General features: G+C 35.2%; 1 long non-coding RNA gene across 1 annotated transcript; it reads left to right on the top strand.

The window, feature by feature from the left end:
- The first annotated feature begins 1,768 nt into the window (after positions 1-1,768).
- On the top strand, positions 1,769-4,174 carry LOC138340733 (uncharacterized). Its single transcript, XR_011213487.1, has 2 exons — positions 1,769-1,983; positions 3,923-4,174. It is a non-coding gene; the product is annotated as an uncharacterized lncRNA (long non-coding RNA).
- The last annotated feature ends 12,687 nt before the right edge of the window (positions 4,175-16,861 follow it).

Here is a 16,861-nt window from a genome sequence, read left to right on the forward strand (position 1 = left end):
AATTTTTTAGTAAAATGACATAGAATGAATGATAGTGTCATGACAAAAAATTGAAAAATTTATTGATGTATCAACTATTATTGTATTAGGCACAAATTGATGGATGTTATGTTGAACTGTATAGGCACCATCTTCATTTATTGTTACTTCATTTATATCTTCTGAGACTTGATCTACTTTATTATCTTGAGTAGCAGCAGGTTGTATAAATCAGTGATACATTATAATAACAATGTATAATATGCAAAAAGTTTGATGTATCAAGTCACTTATAATGTATAATACTACTAAATTTCTAATCATACTAATACCTAATTAGGCATAATCATGAGTATTTTCATTTGAGGGTTTGAGTTTGGAAACGTTCTCCATTTGTTGTTGGTTCTTGATAGTATTATAAATTTGTATTTAAATTTTTATTTAAAAAAAGTGTTAACAGCAATGGTACATTATTTAAATTGATTGGTCAATATGAAGGTGAATTTTGTATGTGATTAATAATGTATCATTGATATAAATACCCACTTATGAATAAGAAGAATCAATATGTCAGAGGAACAATATACAAATGACTTATGTGTGCTGATACAAAATAATTTCATTTTAGATACAATTATTGTGACTGATTTGTGCGGATACATATCACTTTTATTTTTTAAACAAACTTAATGTATGATGTGTCACGAGAATAACATACAATGTATCATATACATACCTCTGCAGTAGAATGAACCTGACGTTCAACCTCATAAACAGATACACCTACCTCATCAACAAGATCAATATGTAGTGGTGAAGGTGATTATTTATCAAACTAAAATGTGTTTCATTGAGGATCAACATTGTATTTTTGTCATAAGTTTCAACCGTGATATATATATATATATATATATATATATATAAACATACATACCAGTACCTTGGAGCCTAGGTGTATTCCCTGTGTAGAGATTGCACCTACAGGGAGTGGTGTACCTGTGAAGGCTAGTTGTCATCCCTGTGTAGAGATAGCACTAACTGGGAGTGGTTTTCCTTTATTAAAATTTAAAGGTTCTCAAATTTCTTTTGAACCTATCAAAAAAAAAATTAATTGAAAAATACAATTAGTGTTAACAGACAACTAAAATTAATACAATCGAAATCATTACTTATGTAATCCTTCAAAAATTCTTTAAGTTCTTCAATAGTTGTATAACACTCCGAAAGTCCAAGACCTAATCAAGAGCCTCACATGATTACCTAAAATATAAAAAATGTTTCTAAGCATAAAGATGTATTTAGACCAAGTAGAAATTATTAGATCCTAAACGTCAAGGGATGACTAAGTCGTCTGGAAACTAGTGCAATTAACCAACAAAATATCTTTAGGTTTTGTGAAGGTTTGGAAGTGTTTTATGGAGTCTAAAACTTGTAGGAATACTTCAAATATGTAAAAATAATGTATACAGGGTCAAAACGTCCAAGTTCGACCCCCCAAGGACCGCCCTAGGGATCCTTGAAGGGACCCCAACCTTGGCCAAGCAGGCTGCCTAAGGCAGCGAGAGAAATGCACTATGGTGATCTATCTCCGCGTCGCGTACATGGTGTCCCACAAAGACCAAAAATCTTGGTCTATGTTGGATACACGTAGTTGGATCTTTTGGTTCAAAAATTAATCTAGAAAATCTTGTGGGAACAGCTCCCTGACATGAACATATTTCCCGACGAAAATCTAAAATTTAGAATTCATGTTTGACTTCATTAAAAGCTCAAATTAAGTGAGGTTTCTTTTGGGTATTTCATAGGAGGGTTATAATGATTTTAAATCAGTTTATCCTCACATTCACGCACTCAAATCAAATCCCCAAATCAAAACCCAAAAGCTCTCCCCTTTCTCTACCTTCTCACCCTATTCAACCTCCATTGAAGGAACCAAGAAGCTTGAAGAACAAGGACAAATTTCCAAAATTTCCAACCAAATTTCGTGGATTAAGTCTCAATAAGGTATATATTCTTCAGTCTGGGTTTCCTTTAAAGTTGATTTCTAAATCACCCAATTTCAAGGGTTTTCTTCTAAACTTGATATTTATTATTGATTATGAAGAATTGTGATTACCTATGGCTAATTAAGTATAGATTTTTGATTAATTTTTATTAATTAAGGGTATTTCGTGTGGATCATGTCATTTCTTCAATTTCTCCAAATCTTGGATCTTGCTTATGAATTGATGGGAATTGATGAATGTATTGATTATTAGACTTGTTTTAACTATTATATTTCATTCATGGACTACCTAGGGTCATGTATTATTGGGATTATATCTAGTTCTTTTAGAATTTATGATTGAACCCTTTTCCCCTAACCATAGATTAAGAATTAAGGTTAATTTGGTTAGTGATGATACAATTGACTTAGTTTTTGTGTTGATTACTATTATATGATGTTGTTAAGTACATTTATGGTTGAATATGGTTGGTTTGGTGGTAAGATCTTGAATAAGGCTTTTGAAGGTGAATTGATAAGTCATTGTGATCTTAAATCTTTACTTCAGTATTGATTAGGATGGTATGTGCTGAAATTGAAGTATTACTTGTGATTAAATTAAGAAGACACGATTATATAAATATGATGGCATGATATGATTATTTTGATTGTGAGATCATGTTGAGATATGATAATGCAAGTTTGAAGATGATTTCTCTTGTGTGCCTTAGGTGATAAGATAATGGTTGATATCACAAATGATGGTTATGTGATAAAAGGAAGTTCTCATCATATACCTAATGGGCTAAATCATATGCTATACAATGGGGTTAGTCTCCTATGACCTATATTAAGTTATGATTTATTAAGAATGACTTAATGACATTTAAAAAGGGGACTTTAGCTTAGCACCAAGTGAACTAGTTATGGGAGGTGTCCCTTCCCGATGTGGGAAGGTAGGTTCACATTGGTTCTCATGAGATGGAGATCACAATGCAATTGTTCATAAAGAGGGTCTCAAGTATGTCTCATAGTTCTTGAACTATGTTTCCCCCATAGGTATACTAGCTAGTGGATCCACCTAGAATGTTATGTTTATGTTTTGATCCTACCTAGGAAAGTAGACCACCTTCTTTTGATGTAGGATTTCAGGACACCGAATTCCATGTTTAGCTCACATGGTCTATGTCGATTAAGGAAATTATTCTCGAAAGTAAAATGAATGTAATAAAGTGAACTCTAATTAGGACGACTTAATGGGTTCTTATGTGGATGTGTAGGGGCATAGGACTCTACCTATGCATTCCACTAGATGGCCTTGAGAAAAGTCCTAGGAGAATGTTCATATTATCTTAGGACTTAAATGATATGCATATGTTGACTTTACATATTGAGGATCCTATATGATTTTACTTTCACTTATGAACATGTTATTGGTCTATATTGTTATATATGATAATGACTACTCATGAGGCTATGTTAAATAAAGTTAGGCATTATTTATGACATCTTTCCTTGTTTGCTTGACTTTGTGGGGTTATGCGACCTCATATAGGTATTGCATTTGTAGGCTTGGGAAGGAATTATGAATAATCTTGTATGATGTGATGAGATGAACTCTTTTACATTGTTGTTATTATGACATTATGTTGGAGTTACTTTGGTTATATGATACTGATATGCTACTATTCATGTTGATATGACTTTTTTTTGATAGTATCCATGTTGCCTTGACTTCATTGATAATGTTGTCTTATCTTGCATATGGACTTGTCTTAATATGTGATCATTCACTTGAATGTTCTCTTATTTGTTTATTAAGGCTTTCAAAAGTGACTTGGCATGACTTGAACAAAATTCCTTTCTTTAGCATGATTTTTAATTGTTTATGTGCATATATCCATACTTAGTAAAGTGGTTGTACTAACCCATATTCTTTATGTTTCTACAAATATATAGGTTCGGGCCGTTGAGGTATCGAGGACAAAATGGAAAAAGACTAGGACATCTTTCCCAAGTTGATTTGTGAGTCCTCAACGATCGAGGATGGTGCCTTCTATCTAGCTTAGTCGGATTTGTTGTAGTCTTAAGATATTCGTTATTTCCTATTATTAAACATATTGTTGTAAGTCCTATGTGGCAACTATTGATTGTATGATGCCTGTGCTTGGATGTTCTACTCGTTTATAAATGGTTTAATGTGAGATGGTATATTAGACTAAATTCTTATATGTTATATATATTTTCTTAAGGATAAGCCTATGTAAGCTTCCTATGCGAGGAGTCTAAGTAAACTCCCTACGTAGTATGTGAAAGGTCTATGTAAACCTCAATATGTAAAAGGTTTTAATTTTTCCGCCTCTTAACCTATGAAATGTAAGAAAGAATGCTAAGAGGCTAGTCTTAGTCCTATGCGAGGACGACGACGCTGATTATGTAACGACCCGCTAGATCGTTTTGAGAACTCAAACTATCTTAACTCTTCCCATAGAATTTAGAATAGAAATTTTGAAATATTCGATAACCACGATTATTTAGTTGTCGGATATTTATTAAGTGTTTAATATAGCTGAATACTTAATGGGCCAGATCAGCACCTAATTTAATTAAGACCCTTTTACCACTTGACCCATACATTGAATTAAGTTAAATTAGTGATTAAAATAACCCTAGTAACATATTCTTGCAAAACATATAGGGGAAAAGAAACCGTCGACTACAGGTGAACAAATTATTCTCAAACTTTTCAATTCTCCATTTTACTATGTTATCAAAGTGAATTAAATTGTTATTTTTAGAATATATTGTTGGATGTTTATATGAGAAAATAAAATTTTCTTTTGGATCTATTCAGCTTTTTTATAAAGGAATGGAAAGAAATATTTATAATTATTTCTTTATTTGATAAACCTAATGGGGGGCATTTTAACTGCCCATTAATGATGATCATTATAATAGTGGCATTTGATATGCCTATTTCTTTAGAAATAAAGCATTTTGGCCAAATAAAATTAAAGGAAAAAATGGGTGATCACATTTACAGTGCATTTTTTTGTTTTATTAATTAGTGAAATTGGTTCTTAATTTATTTATTTACCAAATTTAGTAACTAGTATTAGTATGTTGGCATTAGAGAATTAAGTTTTGGTTATATTTTATTGTATAAATATTTGTAGATTGATGATGACGGGAGGATATTAGTAATAATATGTATTGCTGGAAAATCATTTGGGTTGGGCAATTTGCTAATTTAATTGATTCCTAATGACTAGCAGGTTAATTAAGTGGGTTAACGTAAGTATTGAGTGTTGTTGGATTAGAGTAGAGGAAATTGTCTATATTAATTATCAAGTTTAATCATTAAATTAGGGTTAAGCTAATTATTGGGAAAAAACAGAAAATCATTGCCAAACAAACCTGATTCCACATATGGAATCTGCAAAAATTTCATGGCCATTATTTTATTTAGCTTTTCATCGGTTAAGTTATATCAAATTAATTATTGGTCTTAACCTTTTTATTTCATTAATTATTTATTTAATTGTCATATAGTTATACTCATTGAACTTTATGGGTATAGCTAACAAAATTTTAATGGTGTTGCGTTACATAAGTATCATTAGATTCATAAATTTTTGGAGGAGTTGAGGCTTAACACTAGGCTTGAAATTTAGCAAATAGAATCTTTTATGTATAAAATTTATCAAGAGTAGGAGCTTGATTGGATATATGAGTGAATTTGGTAGTTTAGGTTAGACATATAATAAATCGAGTATCTATGAACACGCTTACGTATGAATATTGCACAATTGATAGATTGGAAACATTCCAAAATTTTGCGAAAAGAAAAGGAAAAATCTTAAAGATTGGTGACACGAGTTTGGCATTTAAGTTATGTTAAGTGTTTTCAGACTTGTTGAAGGACGTTTTCCTAATTAATGATTAAAGAAATAGACAAAGGGGTAAGGGCAAAAGATTGGGGTTCTATATCAATGGTGTGACGGGCATTGGTACGAGTATCAGTGTTATAAAAGGGAAAGTTACTATTAGAATGTGGATGGCAATTTGAGAATGCCAAAGCATATGGCCATTAGCTGATATATCATTGACTTGAAATCCTTGTGTGATTGCGTTTTCATTATTACACCCGTTGTGATAATTGAGGTGGTTACATATTATGATGATATTTGACTGGTTGAGATGCATCATCTTCTCTTTATTTGAAATGATATTGTGTACATGCATTGACATGAGAATAAGTATAAGTTCGGCACGTGGATATCATTCTTACTGGGGATTGTGAGATGTAAAGATTATAATTTGGGCAAGTGGAGATCGTCCGTGTGAAAATTGTTTGATTTTATGATAGTGCCTTGAGATCGTCCGCACAGACACATGGAGATCGTCCGTGTTGTATATGGACCTCACGAGTCCCCCATAGGTCATGAACTCTTGATGTATTTCCCAGGAGTATCATTTATAAACAGTTGAGAGAATACTGGGTATTCTGAGACATATCATTCCATGGTATCATATTGCATTACATTTCATCACATCCTTCATTCTTGACGATCATGTGTTTTATTTGGTGGTTGGAAATTACTTAACATTTGATTACCTCTATTTGATGAAACTCGACTAGTACGTTAAATATAGACTTGTAAAATTAAAGAATTGTTTTTTATATAAACTCCCGTCACTACTTCTTTGTAGTCGGTCAATGAGATATACTGGGTACACGTGGTTTCGTACTCATACTACACTTGTTGCAACTCTTTGTGGTGCAAATTCGATTCCGGGTACGAGCACATCTCGTGGAGCATTTTGTGTTCAAGCTTGAAGTGTCTAGGAGTTGTGGTGATCTGCTTGGCTGTTCTGTGGCCTACACCTCCCTCGATCTTTTACTTATCCTTTCATTTAGTATTCAGAGTGGGTATCCCTTATGTTAGATTTGTAATTTTAGTTTCATACTTTCATCATATTTTAGAAGTCTTGTACTTATAACACAAATTCTTAGGTCGTACTTTTAGCTTTCCACAGTTTGTACTTATAGAGAGATTTATGTTTGAGATTCTTACTTAATGTTTATTTTTTCCTCACTATTCCAATAAAATTGGTAAAATATGTTGGGTTGGCTTACCTATTGGTTGGGAACTTAGGTGCCATCACGACTTGTGAATTTGGGTCGTGACAATTTTGGTATCAAAGACTTAGGTTCATCGGTCTCACGAGTACAAGAGCAATGTCTAGTAGAGTCTTGAAGGGTATGAAGACGTCGATACCTATCTTGGAGAGGCTATAGGACATTTAGGAAATATTTTGTTCTTTCATTTACTATCGTGCACACTTGACCTTGTTGAAATTCTAAACTTGATATGTCATTTTGTCTTAGATTGTGAGGACTCGTACATCGACAAATGGAGATCTGTAGCCTATTCCCGCGCTTGCTTCTGGAAACACTATCAGAGGTCGAGGTAGGGGACGAGCTCGAGGTCGAGGTCAAGGTAGGGTTGTAATGCAGTACCAATGGAAGGTCAAGTACCAATAGCTACACAAGGTCGTAATAGGATCGTATGTCCGGATACATATGTTATTCATGGGTATGTGCAAGATCGTGTCAAGGGGGATGATCCATCTTAGGCTCCACCCAATACTATTGCCACCCAGTGCTTCAAGATACCTTAGCTAGTATGTTAGGAATCCTAGAGGGGATGACTCAGGAAGGAGCTTTGCGTGTCACTTCTGATGTCTCATATACCCGTGTTGGAGGTCAGACTCTAGATCAGATAGTTTCTCTAGATTCTAAAACTCCTTGGACTTATCCAGCTATTATTGTATCTCCTCGTTTGGATATTATGGAGTTTCCACATATTGCATCACATTTGGCAAACAGGCATTTGATAACCATTGATGAGCAATAGATGTTTCAGAGGTTCTGACTAATGAATCCTCCTACTTATATAGGTGACCTAACTGAGGATGCATTATGATTTTATAGTTAGGTTTCATGATAGTTTGCATAATCCTGGATTAGTGGAGTCTCATAGAGTTGAATACACGTATTTCAGATGAATGGCTCTGACAAGCAGTGGTGGAGGGATTATATTAGTATTGGCCAATTTACTCCCCTCCACTATCACGGACTCAGTTTACTCAGGTATTTCTAGACAAATTTGTTCCAGATAGTGAGAGGGAGAGCAAGAGGGCCGAGTTTGAGGGTTTGCAGCAAGGTGGTATGTCAGTCCCAGAGTGTGAGGGTAAATTTCATGCCTTGGCTAGGCATGCTTCAATGATACTTCCCACAGAGACTGAGAGAGTGAGAAGGTTTGTTAAGGGGTTTGTTATTCCGATTCGTCTAGGAGTTTCTCAGATTGCTATTTCTGGTGTTCTGTTCAAGAAAGTGGTAGATGCTACTAAGGAATTGGAGATGATTCGACGTGAGGGATTTGAGAAGCGTAAGGGCCAGAGGACCCGTTATTCAGGTGATTATGGTGGTGCTCTGCCTAGGAGTTGAGGTTACGTAGGGAGATGTTATCCCTCTTAGACTAGTAGACCCATTCATGCTACTATACCTATGTGTGAGGCTAGTTACGCTGGGTATAGTTCTTCGAGCTCAGTGCATACTTCACAAGGTTCATCTTCTAGACGTGTAGTTTGTGAAGGTCATTCTGGTCATTCAGGTTCCTCTCATCAGCCTGCGTCTCGTAGGGGCTGTTTCGAGGGTGGTGATATGGGACATTTTATAAGAGATTTCTCTAGGACATGACGTGGTGGCTTACATCAGGGTTCTCAGGATTGAACTTCCAATGCTCCAGAACCTCCAACTAAGTGTGGTGCACAGACTGGTAGAGGTGGTTCTCATTTAGGTAGAAGTGGTTCTCCTTCTAGTCAATGTGGTGGTCGTGGAGGTTCACAATCTGAAGGAGGTCATTCTCATTGTTATGCTTTTCTGTGTAGGCTAGAGGATGAGGCTTCAGATGTTGTTATCATAGGTATTATTCCGATTTGTCATCAACCAGCAATTGTATTATTTGATCCAAACTCTACTTATTCTTATGTTTCCACATATTTTTCCTCCTATTCTTGATATATTATGTGATTCTCTTGATTTACCGATACATGTTTCTACTCCTATCGGGGATTCTATAGTTGTAGATCGGGTGTATGGATTGTTACCTTGATGGGGTATGAAAGTCATGCAGATTTTAAAAGTCTTATATATGGTAGATTTTGATGTGATTCGTGGTATGGATCGGTTATCTTCTTACCACGCAATTTTAAATTGTCATGTCAAGACAATCACTTTAGCTATGCCTCGTCAGTTTGTAGAGAGAGGATGTATGGCTTACTTGGAACACATTCAAGATACTAGTGTTGAGACTCCTATGTTTGAGTCGATTTTGGTGGTGTGTGAATTTTTGGAGGTATTTCCGATGGATTTCCTATATCTTTCACCAAATTGTGATATTGATTTTTGTATTGATGTAGAGCCAGGCACTCAACCTATTTTCAGTTTGCCTTATCGTATGGCACCAACTTATTTGAAAGAGTTAAAGGACCAGTTGCAAGATTTGTTGAGCAAGGTCTTTATTAGGCCGAGTGTATGTCCTTGGGGTGCTATAGTGTTATGTGTGAAGAACAAAGATGGATCTATGCGTATGTGTATTCACTATCGGTGGCTGAACAAGGTAACCATCAGAAATAAGTTCCTGATACATCGTATTGATGATTTATTTGATCAGTTGCAGGGTGCTTCATTTTTCTCCAAAACTGCCTTTAGATCTAGCTATCATTAGCCGAAGGTTAGGGTAGAGGATATCCCTAAGACTGATTTTCGAACGCGTTATGGCCATTTTGAGGTTTTGGTGATGTCTTTCGGATTGAGTAAAGTCCCTGCAACTTTTACGGACGTGATGAATGGATTGTTCACACTTATTTGGATTCCTTTGTTATTGTCTTCATAGATGATATATTTATATACTCACGCAGTGAGGAGGAACACGAGCTTCATTTGAGGATTGTGCTGGGATTCTAAAGGAGAAGAAATTTTATGCAAAGTTTTCAAAGTGTGAGTTTTGCCTTAGTTCGATAGCATTCTTGGGACATTTAGTGTCTAAGAAGGGTAGTATGGTGGATCGTAAGAAGATTGAGGCAGTTAGAGATTGGGTAAGACCTACTTCAGTTACTATGATTCAGAGTTGTTTAGGCCTTGTAGGTTATTATTGACGGTTTGTAGAGGGTTTCTCATCCATTGCATCTCCATTAAGTAGATTGACACAGAAGGAGATGACTTTACAGTGGTATGATGAGTGTGAGGTTAGTTTCCAAAAGATCAAGACTTTATTAACTATTGCTCCAATTTTGAACCTACCAATGGAGGGGGAGGTTTTTGTTGTATATTCGATGATTTTCGAATTGGTCATGGTTGTGTATTGATGCAAAAGGGAAAGGTGATAGCTTATGCTTTGAGGCAGTTGAAGGTTCATGAGAAGAAGTGCCCTATTCATGATTTAGAGTTGGCGGCTGATGTGTTTGCATTGAAGATTTGGAGGAATTAACTTTATGGTGTGCATTGTGAGGTTTTCACGGATCATCATAGTCTCTAGTATATATTCAATCAGAGAGATCTCAATTTGAGGCAGTGCGGATAGTTGGAGTTGCTCAAGAACTAGGACATCACTACTATTTATCATCCAGGCAAGGCAAATGTTGTAGAAGATACCTTGACTGAAAGGCGGTAAGTATGGGTAGTCTAGACATGTTACAGGTTGGCGAGCGTCCTTTAGATAGGGATGTCCAATCCTTGGCCAATAGCATTGTGAGACTTGATATTTTAGAATCTGGTTAGGTATTGGCTTATATGGAGGCTAAGTCATCCTTGTTGGAGCATATTCGGGCTCAGCAGTTTGATGATGGTGATTTATGTAAGATTAGTGACAAGGTGTTAAAAAGGATAAGACAAGGCTACAATTCTTAATAGTGAGGGAGTTTTGAGGACTAACGTTCGTATTTGTGTTCCTCGGATAGGTGATTTGACTAGATTTATCATTGAGGATGCCCATAGTTTGAGGTACTCTATTCATCCAAGTTATACTAAGATGTACTGTGACTTGAATCAACATTACCAGTGGTGTCGTATGAAGAGGGAAATAGTAGATTTTGTATCTCAGTGTTTGAATTATCAGTAAGTGAAATATCAACACCATAAGCCTGGAGGTATGACTTAGAGGATGCCTATACTGGAGTGAAAGTGGGAGAGTATTGCTATGGACTTTGTGGTAGGTTTGACACGTACATTGGGTAAGTTTGATGCTATATGGGTCATTGTGGATCGATTGACTCAGTCTGCACACTTCATACCAGTTCAAACTACCTGTAATTCAGAGGAGTTAGCTAAGATACATATTCGAGAGATAGTTCGTTTGCATGAGGCTCCTATTTCTATTATTTCAGATCGTGGCACCCAATTTACATCTCATTTCTTGCGATCTATGCAGACGGAGTTGGGCACTCGGTGGATCTTAATACAACCTTTCATCCTCAGATTGACGGTCAATCTGAACGGACTATTCATGTTCATCAGGACATGTTACGGGCGTGTGTGATCGACTTCGATTGTCATTGGGATCAGTTTTTTCCATTAGCGGAGTTTGCTTACAATAATAGTCACCATTAGAGCATTGAGATGAAAACATTTGAGGCCTTGTATGGTAGGAGATGTGATCTCCAGTTAGTTTGTTTGATGCATTTGAGGTTAGACCGTGGGGTACAGATTTGTTGAGGGAGGCCTTAGATAAGGTCAAATTAATCCAAGATATATTTCTCATGGATCAGAGTAGGAAAAAGAGTTATGTAGATAAGAAGGTTCGTGATTTGGAGGTTATGGTGGGAGAGAGGGTTCTATTGAAGGTTTCACTCATTAAGGGTGTGATGGGATTTGAAAAGAGGGGTAAGTTGAGCCTAAGGTAAATTGGTCCTTTCGAGATTGTGGAGCGTATTGGTGAGGTGGTGTATCAGTTGGCTTTGACACTTGGTTTGTTAGATCTCCATCCTATGTTTCATATTTTGATGCTGAAGAAGTATCATCAGGGTGGTGCTCATGTGATTCAATTGGATTCAGTGTTACTTGATCAGATTTTGACTTTTGAGGAGGAGCCAGTTACCATTTGGATAGGCAAGTTCTAAAGTTAAGGTCGAAAGAGATTGTTTCTATAAAGGTTCAACGGAAGCACTTTCCAATGGAGGAGGCTACATGGGAGACCGAGTAAGACATGAGGGGTAAATATACTCAGCCTCACGATCTTTCAGGTGAGTGTTTTTCTTTTTACATTCAAGGACGAATGTTTATTTAAGTGGTAGGTCATGTAACGACCCATTAATTTGTTTTGCGAACTAAAACTATCTTGACTCTTCCCATAGAATTTAAAATAGAAATTTTGAAATATTCGGTAACCACCTTTTTTTAGTTGTCGAATATTTCTTAAATATTTAATATAGCTAAAAAATTAATGAGCCAGATCAAAATCTATTTTAATTAAGACCCTTTTACCACTTGGCCCATACATTCAATTAAGTTAAAGAAATGATTAGCATAACCCCAACAACATATTCTGGCAAAACGTGTAGGGAAAAAGAAATCGTCGACTTCGGGTGAACAAATTATTCTCAAACTTTTCAATTCTGCATTTGAGTATGCTGCCAAATTGAATTAAATTATTATTTTAAAATTATTTTGTTGGATGTCTATATCATAAACTATTTTTTTTCTTTTGGATCTATTCAGATTTTTTGTAAAGGAACGGAAAGAAATTCTTTTCAATTATTTGTTTATTTCATCAACCCAATGGGGGGAATTAAATGCTCATTAATGATGCTCATTATAATAGTGGCATTTAATATGCCTATTTCTTTAGAAATTAAGCATTTTGGACAAATAAATTGAAGAAAGAAATGGGGGATCATCTTTGTAGTGCATTTTCTTGTTTTGTTAATTAGTGAAATTGGTTCTCGATTAATTTAATTATTTACCAAATATAGTTACTAGTATTAGTATGCTGACATTAGAGAATTAAGTTTTAGTTATATTGTATTGTATAAATATTCGTAGATTGATGATGACAGGAGGATATTAGTAATAATATGTGTTGCAGGAAAATTATTTGGGTTGGGTTATTTTCTAATTTTATTGATTCCTAATGACTAGCAGGTTAATTAAGTGGGTTACCGTAAGTATTGAGGTTGTTGGATTAGAGTAGAGGAAATTGTTTATATTAATTATAAATTTTAATCATTAAATAAGGATTAGGCATAATCATTTTGAAAAAAAAGTAGAAAATCATTGGCAAACAAACCTGATTCCATATATGGAATCTGCGGAAATTCCATGGCCATTATTTTATTTCAATTTCGTGGGTTAAGTTATATCAAATTAAATATTGGCCTTTAAACTTTTTATTTCATTATTTATTTGTCTAATTGTCATATAGTAATACTCGTTAAAGTTTATGGGTATAGCTAACAAAATTTTGGTGGTATTGTGTTACATGAGTATCATTAAATTCATAAAAATTTTGAGAAGTTTAGGCTTAACACTAGGCTAGAAATTTAGCAAATAGAATCTTTGACATATAAAATATATCAAGAGTAGGAGCTTGATTGGAGATATGAGTGAGTTTTGGAGTTTAGGTTAGACATATAATAAATCAAGTATCTATGAACTCGCTTACTTACGAATATTGTACAATTGGTAGATTGGGAACGTTCTGAAGCTTTGCGAAAAGGTAAGGAAAAATTTTGAAGATTGGTGACAGGTGTTTGGCATTTAAGCTATGTTAAGAATTTTCATACTTGTGAAAGACATTTTCCTAATTAAAGATTAAAAAAAGAAATAGACAAAGGGGTAGGGGCAAAAGATGGGGGGTCTCGTATCAATGGTGTGATGGACAATGGTATGAGTACCAGTGTTATAAATGGGAAAGTTACTACCATAGAATGTGGATTGTAATTTGAGAATGCCAAAGCATATGGGCATTAGCTGATATATTATTGACTTAAAATTCTTGTGTGGTTGTGTTTTTTTATTACACCCGTATAGTCGTGATAATTGAGGTGGTTATGCATTATGTTGATATTTGACTGATTGAGGTGCATCATCATCCTTTTATTTGAAATAATATTGTGCACATGCATTTACATGAGATTAAGTATAAGTTGTGCACGTGGAGATCGTCCATGCTAGGGATGGTAAAATATAAAGATTATAATTTGGGCACGTGAGATCGTCCGTACAGAAATTGTTTAATTTTATGATAGTGCGTTGATATCCTCCGTACAAACATGTGGAGATCATCTGTGTTGGTATATGGACCTCGCGAGTCCCCCATGGGTCATGAACTCTCGGTGTATTTCCGAGGAGTATCATGTACACATGGTTGAGAAAATAGTGTCTATTTTGAGACATATCATTTCATGGTATCATATTGCATTATATTTCATAACATCCTTCATTCTTGACGATTATGTGTTTTATTTGGTGGTTGGAAATTACTTAATTTTTGATTACCTCTATTTGATGAAACTCGACTGGTAAGTTAAATATAGACTTGTAAAATTAAAGAATTGTTTTTCTTTATATAAACTCCCGTCATTACTTCTTCATTGTTGGTTAATGAGATATATTGGCTAAGCATGGTTTCGTACTCATACTAGACTTGTTGCACTCTTTGTGGTGCAGATTCGATTTCGGGTACAAGCACATCTCGTGGAGCATATTGAGTCCGAGCTTGGAGTGTCATGGAGTTGTGGTGAGCCGCTTTGGCTGTTCCGTAGCCTACACCTCCCTCGATCTTTTACTTGTTCTGTCATTTAGTATTCAGACAGGGTATCCCTTATGTTAGATTTGTTATTTTAGTTTCAGAATTGCATCATATTTTAGAAGCTCTTGTACTTATGACACCAATTCTTGGGTTGTATTTTTAGCTTTCCGCAGTTCGTACTTATATAGAGATTTATGTTGGAAATTTTCACTTAGTGTTTAGATTATTTCCTCACTATTCAGATAAAATTGGTAAAATATGTTGGGTTGGCTTACTTATTGGTTGGGAACATAGGTTCTATCACGACTTGTGAATTTGGGTCGTGACAGTTACATATAGGGGGTGCTCCCTGGCCTTGACAAGCACAAATTATTGACTTGACTTTTTGAGCATATGAAGAAACATAAACACTAGAAATCGGGATCACTGATTGATCTGGAATAGAAAATGGTTGGTTTAATGGCACATTGCACTACTTTGGTAGACTAGGTTCTCACGCCTTTGTTTTAGGTGTATCAATGTTTGTTCTTCTTTTTTTCTTGTAGTGGGGTTGGTGTATTAGACAGTCTTGAGTATCTCCTTACGAACTACTCGGGAGGGATTCTGGAGAAATCTTTGAATCCAGAAATTTCTTTTGATTGTACTACCTTTGGATTGGCATATGTTGTGGAAGGTGGAGAGGGAGAAGCATGTTGATCTTCGGGTGAATCAATAATTGTAAGTTCCTCCTGTGTTGAAACAATATTTGAACAACAATTTAAAAAAAATATTGTAAGATTAATACACATAATTATGTGTAGCAATAGAGAAAAAAATGATATTAACAAGAAAAACTTGCAACCTTATGCCTCTATACTTGTAAAAATACAAATGTAATATAAAATGGAAATGAATGTTACCTCTGTGAAAATGCTAGACATAAAAATTTCAAACTTTGGTTTTACAACCACAACCCTCCAATTGCAAATCCTAGGGTTAACATTCCATTTTTGACATCTCTAAATTAACTTGGATTGCACATTTTTAGGTCCATACATTCAGTAAATAAGGCACGCCAGATAAATGCATGATACATCTTTTTATGAAGATAGGAGTCCTAACTAAGAGATTTCATTAGCTTGGAGAATGTAATTTTTCCCCAAGGATATAATTTATACATACCACATTCGACCATTAAGAATTCGTCAATGGATATTAACAAATCACCAATTTAAGTCAAAAAGAATGTATGGATAAAGTACAGGATATCCATATGAAGGGAACCCTGACTCTTCTCCCAATTGCCCATCAACAATCATTAAACTAGACGACTCTTGCTTATACCAGTAACTGCATCATGGAAATATCTCTGGAATAGCTTGCTGGGAGTTGGTTTTGGGTATGTAAAATCTTTAGTATTGTCTTTGCATTTGAGTCCACTTATTGGGGAGAATTACTTGATAGAGAAATGCAAGATACTCCTATTAGCATGTCTAATATACAACACCGTTGTATTTGTAAGATCTCAAAACGAATTTTGGTAAAATAGATCCTAAAATAGTTGTCATTATGGTCTAAGGTCCTAAATTTGTCTATAATGTGGTATTGAGGCAGTGTCTAAGAGTTTAGCTGATTTGGAAATGAAATGTCAAGGGACGACTAAGACGTTCGACGACTAAGTCACCTATGTACCTCATTTGTGGTTTCATGTGTTTATGTATAATTCATTAGTTTATAAGGTCAATTTCGTGAAGTTTGGAGGTCGAACGTCCATGACGTTCGAAAGTTTTGCCTTGAAACAACCTTGTGTATCTAGGCATGTTTTGTCGAGTTTCACGTGTTTGTTTTGGATGAAATTAATGTGAGAGGTCCTAAATCATATACTATAATGTTTGGGTTAGAAATGTCTGGGAAAACATCCCCAAGAACCATCCAAGGGTCCTTGAGGAACGACCCAAAGTTGGTGTCCAAGACGTCCAAGACAGCATACCAACGAAAGGCAATCGACACCCAGTGGGTCAATCGAAGACCCGTTGGTAGTTCTCATCAATTGGGACTTAGGAAAGGGACAAGATATACCAATGGTGAGTCTATGAACAAGTCG

Source organism: Solanum lycopersicum, chromosome 12 (genome assembly GCF_036512215.1).
Source record: "Solanum lycopersicum chromosome 12, SLM_r2.1".
Taxonomy (NCBI): Eukaryota; Viridiplantae; Streptophyta; class Magnoliopsida; order Solanales; family Solanaceae; genus Solanum; species Solanum lycopersicum.